Below are 16,070 nucleotides of genomic sequence, written 5' to 3' on the forward strand. Positions count from 1 at the left end.
AGGTAACTTGGTCCTAATAAAGCTCTAAGGCATTCCTAAACTATGCTTAAACGGGTCAGAACTAAAAGTCAAAGCAGAAGTCAAACTATGCGACTTCCGGTCCCAAACTGAGGCTAAACTGAAAATTGTCGGGTTGAACATGTTTAGACATGTTCTTACATTAATTACCAAGTTATATTAATGACAAAACAGGTTGCATGGCTTCTACATTGCTAATTATGCCTTAATTTGAAAATAAGCTTTCTGTTGACTTTTTAAACTTAACTTTGACCCGACATTTAACCTACTTAGAGTGGGAATCAGAGAGTACCCTTTTTAAGGGTTTTTTACCCACATAATTACCAACTCATAGGTATTTTCAATTCGAGATTTGACTGGATAATTATTGATTAATCTTGAAGTCAAATCTTAATTACGACGGTTTGACTTTAAGCTAATTAACTAAGCTAAACTGAATTAAAGAAAGTTAAGGACACTTACAAGAGTCATAAGTATGATCAGGGATCCTAAGAAAGCTTGTTGCTGATCAGAGAGCTCCAGAGAATTGCCTTAGATGAAATTGGAATGAGCAAGCTTAATGTTGCAACAATAGACCCTTTTATAGTAAACAAGAATGCATGAGATTCTTACACCTAAGTCTAGGAATGATCCCAGATGAGTCCAGGTGCCCTCTATGATGCCAAAACCAGTTGCCAAGTCCCAGAATTCGAAAACCACTTAACTAAGGCGGTGCAACAGGCTGAACAGGCATCTGTCCATTTTCTGCTTCCAGCAACTGTCTTACGGACCGTAAGCTAAAAGCCTTGCGGACCGTAAGCACCTCTTACGGACTGTAAGCCCTTGGCTTTGCGGTCCGTAACCGACCTTGGATTAATCGCCCAGTTGCAGTGCTTGCGGACCGTAAGCCTAATGCCATACGGTCCGTATCCGATGATCAGAAAACAAAAACTTGCAAACTTTCAAGCTTTGACCATGCAATCTTTCAAAATTCGAATCTTGGGTCTTTTGCAACAGTATGGGACCACTTTAATCAGTCCCGAAAGGATATAAAAGACCTTTGCCATGCACTTAATCATCCTTGGATTCTTGTGGAGAATCTTGTCATGCATTTGAATAAGTTAAATTCTTTTGAATAAGAATTTGATTATGTGCTTGTTGTAACATCACTTTAAGAACTCAATTTCTTTATAACTGAATTTATTTATTACAGGGATAACCGGTTTAGTATATCAGATGTTTATCATAATGATTTAAGGTCTTGGGATTTAATATTTTGTCGCTCAGAGGTATTTATTAACATGTCGACATTTTAAATCCTATCATACATCTTTTACTTGATCCGGATTCCTGACACGTTTATCTTATGTGACACGTGTCTTTATTTTATTGGGTATGATTTTACGAGGTGTTACATCCTCACCCCCCTTAAAAGAAATCTCGACCTCGAGATTTACTATAATAAATGAGGGTACTTTTCTTTCATGGTGGACTCTAACTCCCACGTATATTCAGGGCATCTGCGGGCATCCCATTTTACCTTGACAATTGGCACATGCTTTCTTCGGAGCTTCTTAACCTGTCGATCCTCGATCGACAAAGGTTTCTCCACAAATTTCAAGCTCTCATCTATGTGCACATCTGTATGTGGTATGACTAGCGATTCATCAGCCAGACGTTTCTTCAGATTGCAGGTGTGGAATACATTATGAATACCACTGAGCTCTTCAGGTAAGTTTAACTTATAAGCCACTGTTCCTACACATTCGATGATCTCGAATGGTCCTATATACCTTGGGCTTAACTTACCTTTCTTACCAAATCACATCACCCCTTTCCAGGGCGACACTTTAAGCAAGACTTTATCACCAACCTCAAACTTTAGAGGTTTTCGCCTTTTATCAGCATAACTTTTCTGCCTATCCCTGGCAGCTTTCAGGCGGTCATGAATCTGGACAATCTTGTCTGTCGTTTCAAAGACTATGTCAGGACCTGATAATTGAGCTTCCCCTACTTCTACCCAACAAATAGGCGTTCTGCATTTCCTACCATATAATGCCTCAAAAGGCGCAGCTTGAATGCTTGTATGGTAGCTATTGTTATAGGAGAACTCGACCAACGGCAGGTGCTTGTCCCAACTACCACCTAAATCAATTACACATGCACGTAGCATGTCTTCCAGAGTTTGAATGGTACGCTCACTCTACCCATCCGTCTGAGGATGGTAAGCCATACTAAAATTCAAGCGCGTGCCCAAAAACTGTTGGAAACTTTTCCAAAAATGAGATGTGTATCTAGTATCTCTGTCAGAGATAATAGACACTGGTACGCCATGAAGGGATACAATCTTTTCCACGTACAATTGGGCTAACATGTCAGAGTTATAAGTCTCCTTAATGGGTAAGAAATGTGCTGACTTAGTCAGTCTATCAACTATAACCCATATAGTATCATTTCCTTTCTTTATCTTTGGCAACTTGGTGATGAAATCCATTGTCACCATTTCCCATTTCCAAGTGGGAATTTCAAGCTGTTGTAGCAAACCTGACGGCTTTTGATGTTCGGCTTTGACTTGCGCGCATGTCAAACATTTAGCTACAAAGGCAGCTATAGACTTCTTCAAGCCTATCCACCAATAATTTGCCTTCAGATCCTGGTACATCTTATCAGCTCCAGGATGAATGGAATATTTGGAACTGTGGGCTTCTTGGAGGATGACATCCCGAAGTCCTCCATAAACTGGAACCCATATTCGTCCATTTAATCTTAGGATTCCGTCCTTTCCATAGGATAACTGTTCTTTAGTTAGTCCTAGCTTTTCATCAGGATAGTTAGTTTCCAAAACAACTTCCTTTTGCGCAGCTAACAACCTTTCATTCAAGCTATTCTTTATTTCAATGCTCTTGGCATTGATTCTTATAGATTTCACTCTTTCCTTTCTGCTTAAAGCATCAGCAACTACATTTGCCTTGCCTGGATGGTATCTTATTTCACAGTCATTAATCATTCAAAGTTTCCATCCAACGTCGCTGCCTCATGTTTAAATCCTTCTGATTAAACAAATGTTGAAGGCTCTTGTGATCAGAATAGATCACACACTTAGTTCCATACAAGTAATGCCTCCATAGTTTTAGTGCGAATACAACGGCACCCAACTCCAAGTCATGGGTGGTGTAGTTCAATACAGGAGCATTGCTTAACTTCTGCTTCAAAACATCGAAGGATTTTTGTTGCTTAGCCCCCAGTCAAACTTGCTATTCTTGCGAGTTAGAAGAGTCATGGGTGCTGCAATTCTTGAGAAGTTTTCGAGAAATCACCTATAGTAACCTGCCAGTCCTAGGAAGCTGCGAATTTCCGTAGGCGTCTTCGGCTCTTGCCATTTCATAATAGCTTCAATTTTAGAGGGATCCACTTGGATACCACGCTCGCTGACAACATGTCCAAGGAATTGGACTTCACGAAGCCAGAATTCACGCTTTGCAAAATTTGGCATAGAGCTTTTCTTGATGTAGCAGTTTCAGAATGCAACGGAGATGCTTCTCGTGGTCAGCTCGACTCTTCGAGTAAATGAGAATGTCATCGACGAAGACGATGACAAATTTATCCAAGTAAGGCTTGCAAACGCGATTCATGAGATCCATGAATGCGGCAGGTGCATTAGTGAGCCCAAAAGGCATCACTAAGAACTCATAATGACCATAGCGAGTCCTAAACGCAATCTTGTGTATATCTTCATCTTTAACCTTCAACTGGTGATAGCCAAACCTCAAATCGATCATAGAGAAATAGCTTACTCCTTGTAATTGATCGAACAGATCGTCGATCCTGGGCAAAGGATACCTATTCTTGATAGTAACCTTATTAAGCTCATGGTAATCAATGCATAGACACATTGATCCATCCTTCTTTTTGACAAACAGGATTGGCACTCCCCATGGAGACGAACTAGGTCTAATGAAACCTTTGGTTAGCAAATCATCTAGCTATGTCCTCAATTCCTTCATCTCTGTTGGTGCCAACCTATAAGGTGCTCTCGCAACAGGTGCTGCTCCAGGGATGTTGTCAATTCTGAATTCTACTTGCCTATCTGGTGGTAAGCCAGGTAGTTCTTCAGGGAAAACTTCAGCGTATTCAGAAATGACCGGAATATCTTCAATCTTGGGCTTCTGCTCATCAATGGTTACCTGTGCCATATAAATGACACAACTTTTCCTTAGACATCTGGATGCTTTGAGCATAGCCACCTGCTCAGGCAATCCATACTGGGTATCTCCCTGAATGGTAAGTGGCTCACCAGACAGAGTCTTGATCACCACTTGCTTCTTATTGCAGACGATCTGGGCTTGGTTATGCGATAACCAATCCATGCCTATCACTATATCAAAACCGGCTAACTTAAAGGGAAGTAAGGGTAACGGGAAGGAATGGTTCCTAATGAATATGACACATCCTTCTAACAAAGTTGAGGTTGTTTCTATTGTGCCATCGGCTAACTCAACCTCATACTTCACACTTAAGGTTTTAACAGGCAATTTCAACAATTCACAAAACTTATTGTCTACAAAAGACTTATCTGCTCCAGAATCAAATAACACTCTTGCATAAACATCATTAATTAGGAAGGTACCTGTTGTTCTGGATAGCCTCCTGTGCATTCATCTGAAAGACCCTGGCATTGGTCTTTTTCCCTTCCTCCGCCTTCTTTGCAAATTTCGGGCAGTTGGACTTAATATGCCCTTTCTCGTTGCAGTTGTAGCATGTGGCATCTTTGATCTTCTTGTAATCGAGAGTCTTGTGTTCAAAGGATTTGCCAATCCCACATGCCCTTGGCTGTGATTGGGATTTTGACTCATATCTGCATTTCCCAAAATGATGCTTCTTGCAGATTTTACACTTGGGCTTATCGCCCGACTGATGACCCTCCTTCTTAGACCCAGAACTCTTCTTATGGTTGGAATTTCCCTTGCGTTTCTTATCCAAACGCCGTGAGTTGTCATCCTCACGCTTTCTCTTTTCAACATTTGTGTTCCTCAGCGATTTCTGCCTGACCGCGTCCAGTGTGAGGGACAAGGATATATCAGCTGCAGACCTGAATGTAGCTGGCCGAGAGGCCTTTACACTTGCCTTAATCTCTGGGGCTAAACCCCCAATGAAACGAGCTATTCTTTTAGGTTCCAGGGTCACAAGATAAGGAACCAATCTTGACATTGTATTAAACCTCATAAGGTAAGCTTGGCAATCCAAGTTTTTCATAACCAGCGATAGGAAATCAGACTCAATCTTTTCAGCCTCATGCTGAGGGCAGTAGTTCTCCTTGATGAGAGTAACAAATTGATCCCATGTCATATTGTACAATGGAATCTTACCGGTAGCTTGAATCAACGACCTCCACCAGGCTAGGGTCTCACCCTTGAATGACTGAGATACAAACTTTACAATATCTCTTTCAGCACAACCACTAATATCTACTATAGTGTCCATTTCATCCAACCATGTCATGCAATCCACTGCTCCTTTCTCCCTAGTGAAATCCCAGGGTTTACATGAAACAAAGTATTTATAAGTACAACCTTTAGCACGTGGTTCTTTATCAAGCACTATTCTTTTAGATGGAACACTGTGTTGGTTTGAGGAATGCTGAACATCCTCTTTCTTAGGCTTAGGTTGGGTAGAGGGTGGTTTGCTGTGGGCTTCAGAATGAGTTTTAGGAACAGATTAAGAGGGCGGTGTGGATAGGGTCCTACTTCGAGTCCCACTATATTCACTATATTGCCGCTCCATTGCTTTGGTAACAGCATTATCTATTAATGCTTGCAGTTCTGCTCTGGTCACATGTATTTTAGTGTTATCATGGTTTTCCACCGGATGACTGTTTACCTCTTCTGACCTAGTCATGTAGCTTGATTTGCTACATAAAAGAAATAATGGACAAGGTTTATTTAGAAGGTTTTACAGCATTTTATGATTTATTAACCATGGTTTTAATAGCCATTTTAGTTAATTTGTTAATTATTTATATTGATTTAGGACCTTTCTTACAATCCTTTAATAATAGCACAAAAGCCTAGTCACATAGACAGATTTTAATTCATAAACCAGGATTTTTACAAAATCGAGGTATTAGGATTTTGAATCAAAGTTCATTACCTTTTCTAGACAGGGAGTTGTAGGCTACTACTGTCTTTAGTCTCAAAGGATATTAATTATAGCCAGTAGGTACTTCATCCTTAAGGGATGGTTATATAATTAAAGGAAAATTAAAATAACCCAATTTAAAGATGACTCATACGATTTTATCGAATCACATTTTGCCAAGAATGTTAACACACTTTCAGATATTAACAAGAATTGGAATCTTTTGTGCAGGTTTTACCATCTTGGCCATGTCCGCAATGACATATGGCTATGTTTTACCCTTAAGATTCTTTTTAATATTTAACGCAGAATAATCCTAATGAGAGATGTTAATATGGATCTGAATCTAATTACAGAACTACCATCTTGGCCCTGTCTTAAGATGACATATGGCTAGGTCTTGTCCTTTTTAGATTTTTCCATTTTATTATAATGGTAGATCTTTTAAATAGGAATGTTATTTTCATTTACTTTATGTTTTATGTTTATGCATATAATTAACAATAAATATGAAAATTTAAATTTAAACCATTCCATTAAGAAAATTTAAACAAGTACAAATTTTGCCCTAAACGGGACTTCTATTGAAATAACATGCCCACGCAGGGGCTTTAAACAAACAAACATACCCACGTAGGGGTCAACAGAAAGACATGCCCACGCAGGGGCAGAGTACGAAAAGACAAGCCCACACAGGGGCCGAGTACAGAAACAAAAGTCCACGCAGGGACTTGATTACAACATAAATAAAATAAACAAGGATTTTCAAAAATCCCTTCTCTTGGACTTCCCCTTGAGTAGGCCTGCCAAACCTTTGAAGAAGCCTTGACGTTCCCTGCGGTCTTCTTGAAATTCCCGCTCAACTTGGTCCAGTCTATCGAGAACCTCTCGTTGGCGTTCTGGCGGGATCAGTTGCGACTGCGGCAGCTGCTGATACAGAGGTTGAGGAGGTGGCGGGTGCTGGTACACATAAGGTGGGTACCCAGTGGTCCAAGGACCACCATAGGGCCCTTCTGGATGAAGAGCGTTGTAGTCCCACGCTGCTTGATATGGGTCGACCTCCGCATAGTTGTAGTTGGTGTGGGCCGGCTGCTCAAATGGGTTATACGTCGCTGAACCGGCGTATGCAGGGATTGGGTTACCAAAACCCAATGGTGGCGCTACAGGCGCAAAGTTTACTTCTGGGGCGGGGTTTGATGGTCCCCCCATCTGCGGGTTTTCTTCTTGGAGTGGCGGGTAGTGACTGCCACTTGAGGGTTGAGGAGTGCTGATACGCACTCCTCCTTGCACAGACATTCGTGCGTTTGATCTTCGTCGACTCGGTGGCTACGGAGGCGGCTGTTGTACTGGTGGTGGTGGCGGTGGAGTAACTGCCACAAAGCGAGAATCCTCAGAAGGATCCTGCTGCTGCTGCTGGTACGGAGACGAGTGCTTAGAGGGGGTAAAATACCACTCAATCTGGTTGAACCTCGCCTGATAGCTATCCGGACCGCGGTAAGGCGATCCATGAAACGAGGACCCATCAGAGATCTCGATGGGATGGTTTGGGGTCCCGGTTGCAGGCTCGACGGGATCCGTGTCCTCGTCCATATCCATGGCGTGATCGCCGGAGAAATGGTCCTCTGGTCCCAATGGGTTAAAACCCACGGGTTCTTGAATGTAGTTAGCCGGGTTGAACCGGCTCTGAAAGGCAGGAGTGGGGTCGCCGAAAGAGTGGTGCGAATTCGATCGCTGAAGAGGTATGAATGAAGGTTGGGGGTTGCTGGGTTCATTTTCTGAATGTGGCCCGAAGGAGTGGTGGTAAGACGGTGATGAGCTTAGAGAGACAGATCGTCTCCCGGGTTCTATGTAGGTCCTCCAAGGTTCTTGGGGGCTAGTGCTCATGGTGATCGATGGTGTGCGCCGGTGGGAAGGCCCGGCCTCGTGGTCATGGCCCATCACTGGGGCCTTGCCTCTTCCTCTTCTAAACCTCGGCGGCATATTGGACCTGTCAACATAAATAAAGATAACAACCAAGAATATATATATATATATATATATATATATATATATATATATATATATATATATATATATATATATATATATATATATATATAATAAAAGACAAAAATAAAACAAAACAGAATTTGTCCTATGTTATTTGTCTAGACTCGAGGATCGAGGAATGTGCAATTTGTGTAACTAAGATTAAACACAAAAGGCTAGTGTTTAATTCACTCAGTGTTGGCTCTGATACCAACCTGTCACACCCCGATATTTCCATGTATTACCGGTGGGGAGTATCGTGACGTAGTTGATATCATCATAGTCAAACAACACAATTTAAATGCACAGCGGAAGCAAAAGATAGATTTATTTCAACCGAATAAAATTGTAATATTAAGTATCACAAACAGTTGAAACAGATCCACATGCGGATCAAAATAAAGAGGAAACTTTGTTCAACAGACTTCAGGCATCTAAGCTTACGAGACTTCTATTTGATGCTAGGAGAGACCAGCCTATTACGAGTAGTGCCTGCACTTAGCCTTTTTGGGAAAATACGTCAGTTTACACTGGTAAATACAATTTAACTGACTCATTTTGAAAATGTTTAAAATTGATTTGAATGCACATGGCACAAAAGATTTTTAAAACTTGGGATAATTATTTATATATAAACTTGTAAGAGAATTACATGTTTCTTATGCATTCAGTAGCCCGGGGTGAACACCGGGTTAAAGATTAATTGACACATCATCTGGTATAGTCCCGCGGCGGGTTATTCTCGAAACCGGCGGTTACACCTTATTATTTATAAATGCACTAGCGGGTGTACGCCTACACCCGCGTGCTAAGATCGCGGCCATTTCTTTGAATGATGCCAAGGATATCTGGGACATGGTCATTAACCCCCAAAGGCTTTAAGCAAACAAAACAATTTAAACGGGTCATTTTAATGAATTAACCTTCATACGGATAAAAATTCAATGCCCGACCAAGCGGTATTTTATATACCGTACCCCAAGCCCGTATAAGGAAAATAAGTTAAAAGTATTTACCTGAGCTAAATATAAATTCAATCCCAGCCGTATATCAAATCAGCAAGTACAGATAGCTTTTACTGGGCTTCTAAATCTGGAACGAAGGTTTTTTAATAACCTATTAGATTCCTAACGGGTCTTTAATTTAGCCTAAGCTTAGACAGGTTAGTTTTAAAGGATAATGCGCTTTAAACGCATAAATACGCGAAGATCGGAATATAATGTGATCTAGACCCGACAAGTTTGAAGACTTGTATAATATGGGTAAACTAAATACACTCTAGATTTTGAGACAAAAATTATAAGGTTTGACCCGTTTTGGTCAATTTATGCAAACTAGTCACATAAACCGAACCGAACGCGAATAATGCGTAACGGGCAACCGAGTGAATCATATACAAGTTTCCTAAGTTAATACGCCTTAAATATTTTGTGACATCAGTAAGATATCTTCTATTATGCCCAAAATGAGTTTAAACACAAACTATGCCCCGTAGGGGTATTTTGGTCAATTTGAAGGTTATAAAAGAGTTTAAATAGTAATCTAAGTTACAGGTCTGATTTAATCAGTAAAAATACTTAGTTTAATAAGTTATAATAGTAGGGTATCATATATGTGTGAAATTTATTAATTATGACCATACTATGCACCGTAGGGGCATTTTGGTAATTTCACATAAGCCTAAAAGGTCAAAACTGGAAATCTGAGTTTAAAACTTTTGCTTACTGTTAAAATATAAAAATTTACTGAAAATATCAGCAGGCATCAACCCTTATATGTTTAAACTTGTTTTAATACATACTATGTGTTAAAAACGCTTAAAAAGGCGTTTTGGAGCCATTTCCGGGTTTTCGAAGGAAAACTGATATTTTTATTATTCTAGAAGGCTCAGAATATTTTATTTATTATTTTGGATCAGTAGAAAAAGGTTTGGGGTCAAAAAGATTTGTAGAACTCATTTTATAGTCAAAAAGGGCAAAACCGGCAATAACCGAATCAAGCTTAGAACTCTAAGTTATGCTCAGCCTAAAAATAATTAAAAATCTCCAAAAATCCCAAAATATTATTTTATATCAGTAGGTAAAAAGATGGTATCAAAAATTGGGTTTAGATAGGCTATATGCTAATTAGGCCAGTTGATTACTAAAAAGCTTCTTATTTACGCTAATGAGCATAACTCCTAATCTAGACCTCAAACTGATGTCAAATTTTAGGGACAAGTTTATAATTCAGCAATGAAGGTTTCTACTCTTTTATTTTTTTGAAAATTACATTTTATGATGAAAAGGGCATAATAGTCAACATTTAAGCAATTAACGGAAATATGCATATGAATCGGATAACTAATGAACCACATTGTATAATCTCAGAGGGTTATACTTATAGGTAACTTGGTCCTAGTAAAGCTCTAAGGCATTCCTAAACGATGCTTAAACGGGTCAGAACTAAAAGTCAAAGCAGAAGTCAAACTATGCGACTTTCGGTCCCAAACCGAGCCTAAACTGAAAATTGTCGGGTTGAACATGTTTAGACATGTTCTTACATTAATTACCAAGTTATATTAGTGACAAAACAGGTTGCATGGCTTCTACATTGCTAATTATGCCTTAATTTGAAAATAAGCTTTCTGTTGACTTTTTAAAGTTAACTTTGACCCGACATTTAACCTACTTAGAATGGCAATCAGAGAGTACCCTTTTTAAGGGTTTATTACCCACATAATTACCAACTCATAGGTATTTTCAATTCTAGATTTGACTGGATAATTATTGATTAATCTCGAAGTCAAATCTTAATTATGACGGTTTGACTTTAAGCTAATTAACTAAGCTAAACTGAATTAAAGAAAGTTAAGGACACTTACAAGACTCATAAGTATGATCAGGGATCCTAAGAAAGGTTGTTGCTGATCAGAGAGCTCCAGAGAATTGCCTTGGATGAAATTGGAGTGAGCAAGCTTAATGTTGCAACAATGGACCCTTTTATAGTAAACAAGAATGCATGAGATTCTTACACCTAAGTCTAGGAATGATCCTAGATGAGTCCAGGTGCCCTCTATGATGCCAAAACCAGTTGCCAAGTCCCAGAATTTGAAAACCACTTAAGTAAGGTGGTGCAACAGGCTAAACAGGCATCTGTCCATTTTCTGCTGCCAGCGACTGTCTTACAGACCGTAAGCTAAAAGCCATGCGGACCGTAAGCACCTCTTACGGACCGTAAGCCCTTGGCTTTGCTGTCCGTAACCGACCTTGGATTAATCGCCCAGTTGCAGTGCTTGCAGACCGTAAGCCTAATGCCATACGGTCCGTATCCGATGACCAGAAAACAAAAACTTGCAAACTTTCAAGCTTTGACCATGCAATCTTCCAAAATTCGAATCTTTGGTCTTTTGCAACAGCATGGGACCACTTTAATCAGTCCCGAAAGGTTATAAAAGACCTTTGCCATGCACTTAATCATCCTTGGATTCTTGTGGAGAATCTTGTCATGCATTTGAATAAGTTAAATTCTTTTGAATAAGAATTTGTTTATGAGCTTGTTGTAACATCACTTTAAGAACTCAATTTCTTTATAACTGAATTTATTTATTATAGGAATAACCGGTTTTGTATATCAGATGTTTATCATAATGATTTAAGGTCTTGGGATTTAAAATTTTGTCGCTTAGAGGTATTTATTAACATGTCGACATTTTAAATCCTATCATACATCTTTTACTTGATCCGGATTCCTGACACGTTTATCTTATGTGACACGTGTCTTTATTTTATTGGGTATGATTTTACGAGGTGTTACAACTGCATATGATATGTTAGGTCCCGTGATCGTCAAATATTGGAGAGCAACTATGATGGACCTATAGTGAGTAGCATCTGAAAAAGGATCACCTGTTGAAACAAAATTTGCGTTGGTGCTTAAGGGTGTTGATGCTGGTTTTGCATCCAACGTCTTAGCACGATTTAAAATATCTATGGTATATTTAGATTGATTCAAGAAAAGTCCATGTGGGGTGTAGGTAACCTTCAAACCCAAAAAATAGTTGAGTTTCCCAAGATCCTTGATGGCAAATTCTTTGTTAATACATGATATGAAGGATGCTATTGTGGAAGGTTGATTGCCTGTTAAAATCAAATCATCAACATAAACCAGAAGGTACATGATACAGGAGTCACGTTTAAAGATGAATAAAGATGGATCCGCATGACTACAGGAGAAACCATTGTTTGTGAGAAAAATGCATAGGCGATGAAACCAAGCCCTGGGTGCCTGTTTTAAGCCATAGATGGCTTTGTTCAATTTGCAAACGTGAGATGGAAAATTGGGTTTAATGAAACCCATTGGTTGTTCCATAAAAACATCTTCATTTAACTGCCCATGTAGAAAGGCATTGTTAACATCCAGTTGATGAAGATTCCAGTTGTTGTTTATGATAGCTAAGGCAAGAATAGTACATACAGTGGCAGCTTTGACAACCGGGCTAAAAGTGTGAGAATAGTCGAGACCCTTGACTTGAGAAAATCCTTGGGCAACAAGTCTTGCCTTGTACCGATCAACCGACCCGTTAGACTTAAATTAGGTTCTAAAGAGCCACTTGGAGCCAACAACATTGGCATTTGTTGGTCGAGGAACAAGGGACCAAGTGCAATTTTTATGAAGGGCATTAATTTCATCGTACATAGCTTTAAGCCTTTTGGAATCTGTTGAAGCAACATGATATGTTTGAGGGTCAGTCTCGGCAAATAAGGCACGATGTAAGAGAAAAGTGGTGGTGTGTGCCAAATCTGCACGATGGCGAGGTTTAAAAATCCGGGCTTTTGCCCGGGTGGGATAGATGGTAGGGGCGGCGGTATAGGTATAGGTGACGAAACAGGAGTCGAGTTTGGACAAACCAGAGGGGTAGCGGGTAGTGTATTGGATGTCACGGCCCCTCGACCCACCCTGGACGGAGTCGGGGGACCGCGAGGCAGTTCCCATGGTATTTAATTTATGCGGCAGCGGAAGTCTTTTTATAACAGGATCTTTTATCCGTAAAATATGTTCGCTTAATATATTATACAAAGTCTAAGGGATAAATCCCATATTGTACAATAGTTGATTTCACCCAGAAATCTTTATTTTTCAAAACACGTTTTATTGGTTTATTTACACTGAGCCACTTCTCTGAGCTTGATAGTGCTTTACTGCACTTTTCCTGGATCACACAGATCACCTGAAACATGTTTGAAAAAGGTTTTGTCAGCAGGGAAATACTGAGTGAATCATTCTATTTTCTAAAACGACCCTTTAGTTATAATTTACAGTATTAAGAGCGATTACAATGTTTCTATCAACCAATTATCAAGAATGGGTATTTGTCACTCGATTCATTTCTGTGACTGTGGTCATACCACTATTGGGTCCCGTTGCCCAAATAGTGACGGTGTACTCACACAGAGTAGAAATAACTCACATAGAGTAATATTCACTCACATAGAGTGATAATAACAGTAATGTGCACAATACCCCACATACCAGCTGTAATTTGGTGATTATAAAGACTTAATCCCTGTAATTATAACCTTGAAAATAATTTGAGGTATTGTAATACCTACTCACAAACTGTGAGAAAACAGTTTAAAAAGAAGAATGACTCACTTTGCAGATTTAACGAGCAATAGATATAAGCCTACTGATTAGCCTTGCTTAAACCTAATTTAACACAATGCACACACACAGGTTAGTAACTAATACAGCAGTTACGTCAATTCACGAGATTAAACCTTCACAACGATTAATCAGTGCAATACTCGATAATTCAATCGGATTCACAACGAATAACAGAGCATAGTCCGAATTCGAACAGCACTCTAATATTCAAATCGAAATCACGACGAATAATCAAAGTACAAGCTCAATTGAGCAGCACCCGGACTATCGTTGGATAGTTATAATCAATCGGACGTTGAATCGTAATAGCGATTGAGTTATTACCCTGATTGCGGCAGCACCTCGTGATTAGTGTGTGTTTAATTGTGGTATAATAGTGATATCTCGACCTACAGAGAGTATTTCTTCGTCGAATTAACGTCTGAAATCAAGTCCCAACCCCTTCTATTTATACTTGAATTTGGACTCCCCCGCGTGTCGCGGAAGATATTCCTGACCCTGTCGCGACTCGCCTGGGATACCTATATAGCCTAGGGTAGCCTTGCTGTGGGTATAGCTTTGCTGAATCAGTTTCGACCGAAACTTAACTTCCACGCAAAAATTCGTTTAGATATTATCAAATAGGGTTTATCCCCCCTGGGTTTTAGGGGCCCTGATCCTGATTCTGATTGTAATGAAAATTTTAGGGTTTATGCAGAATCACGTGGGTTTTTCAATTAGGGTTTCCTTATTACCTAATTATCATCCTAATTATGGATTTTCGTGACAGTTGTTACATCCTCCCCACCTTAAGAAAAATCTCGTCCTCGAGATTTACTGGAACAGATGAGGGTACTTTCGCTTCATCTCCGATTCCAGTTCCCAAGTGTATTCTGGTCCTCTCCTTGAATTCCATTTGATTTTGACCAATACTAGTCGTTTGTGCTTGAGAAACTTGACTTTTCTGTCCTCGATCTGTAGTGGTTTCTCTATAAACTTCAACTTTTCGTTCACCTCTATATCTTGAAGAGGTACTACCAGAGATTCATCTGCTAAACATTTCTTGAGATTGGATACATGAAATACATCATGTACTCCAGCCAGTTCTTCTGGTAGTTGCAAACGATAAGCAACTGGTCCGATTCGTTGAATCACTGGGAATGGTCCAACATATCTCGGACTTAGCTTTCCTTTCTTTCCGAATCGTACTATTCCTTTCCAAGGAGAAACTTTTAAAAGTACCTTATCTCCTATTTGGAATTCGAGTGGCTTGCGACGATTGTCTGCATAGCTCTTCTGACGATCTCGAGCCGTTTTTAATCTTTCCTTGATCTGAGTTATTTTGTCAGTAGTTTCTTGTACAATTTCAGGACCTGCTAATTGACTTTCTCCGATTTCTGCCCAACATACTGGGGTTCTGCACTTACGTCCGTACAATGCTTCGAATGGTGCAGCTTCGATGCTTGAATGATAACTATTGTTATAGGAGAATTCAATTAATGGCAAATGGCTATCCCAATTACCACCAAAGTCAATTACACATGCTCGGAGCATGTCTTCTAGCGTTTGTATTGTCCTTTCACTCTGTCCGTCTGTTTGTGGATGATATGCAGTACTTAGATTTAGTCGAGTTCCCATTGCTTTCTGAAAACTTTTCCAGAAATGAGATGTAAAACGACTATCTCTATCCGATACAATGGAGAGTGGAACTCCATGTAGGGATACTACTTCGTCTACGTAGAGTTGTGCTAACCTTTCCATACTAAAGGTTTCTTTCATTGGTAAGAAATGAGCTGACTTGGTTAATCGGTCTACAATTACCCAAATCGCATCATTACCTCTTTTGGTTTTGGGTAACTTTGTAACAAAGTCCATTGTTATAAGTTCCCATTTCCATACCGGCATTTCTAACTGTTGTAGTAGTCCTGAAGGTTTTTGGTGTTCAGCTTTAACTTGTGAACAAGTCAAGCATTTGGATACGTATTCAGCTATATCCTTTTTCATTCCTATCCACCAGAAATTAGTTCTTAAATCTTGGTACATCTTATTGTTTCCTGGGTGCATGGTATACCTAGATTTATGAGCTTCTTCTAAAATCTTATTTCTTAACTCTCCTTTCTTAGGTACCCAAATTCGTTTCTTATGGAATTTCCAAATTCCATCATTTCCTTGTTCTAGTTCTTTTAGGTAACCTTTCATTCCTTCAGCATCATCTTGGATCGCTGTTTTCTGAATTTCTTTGATTTGTGCCGTTAAATCTACTTGTAGATTTAACCTCAGAGCAC

Source organism: Helianthus annuus, chromosome 9 (assembly GCF_002127325.2).
Source record: "Helianthus annuus cultivar XRQ/B chromosome 9, HanXRQr2.0-SUNRISE, whole genome shotgun sequence".
NCBI classification, from domain to species: domain Eukaryota; kingdom Viridiplantae; phylum Streptophyta; class Magnoliopsida; order Asterales; family Asteraceae; genus Helianthus; species Helianthus annuus.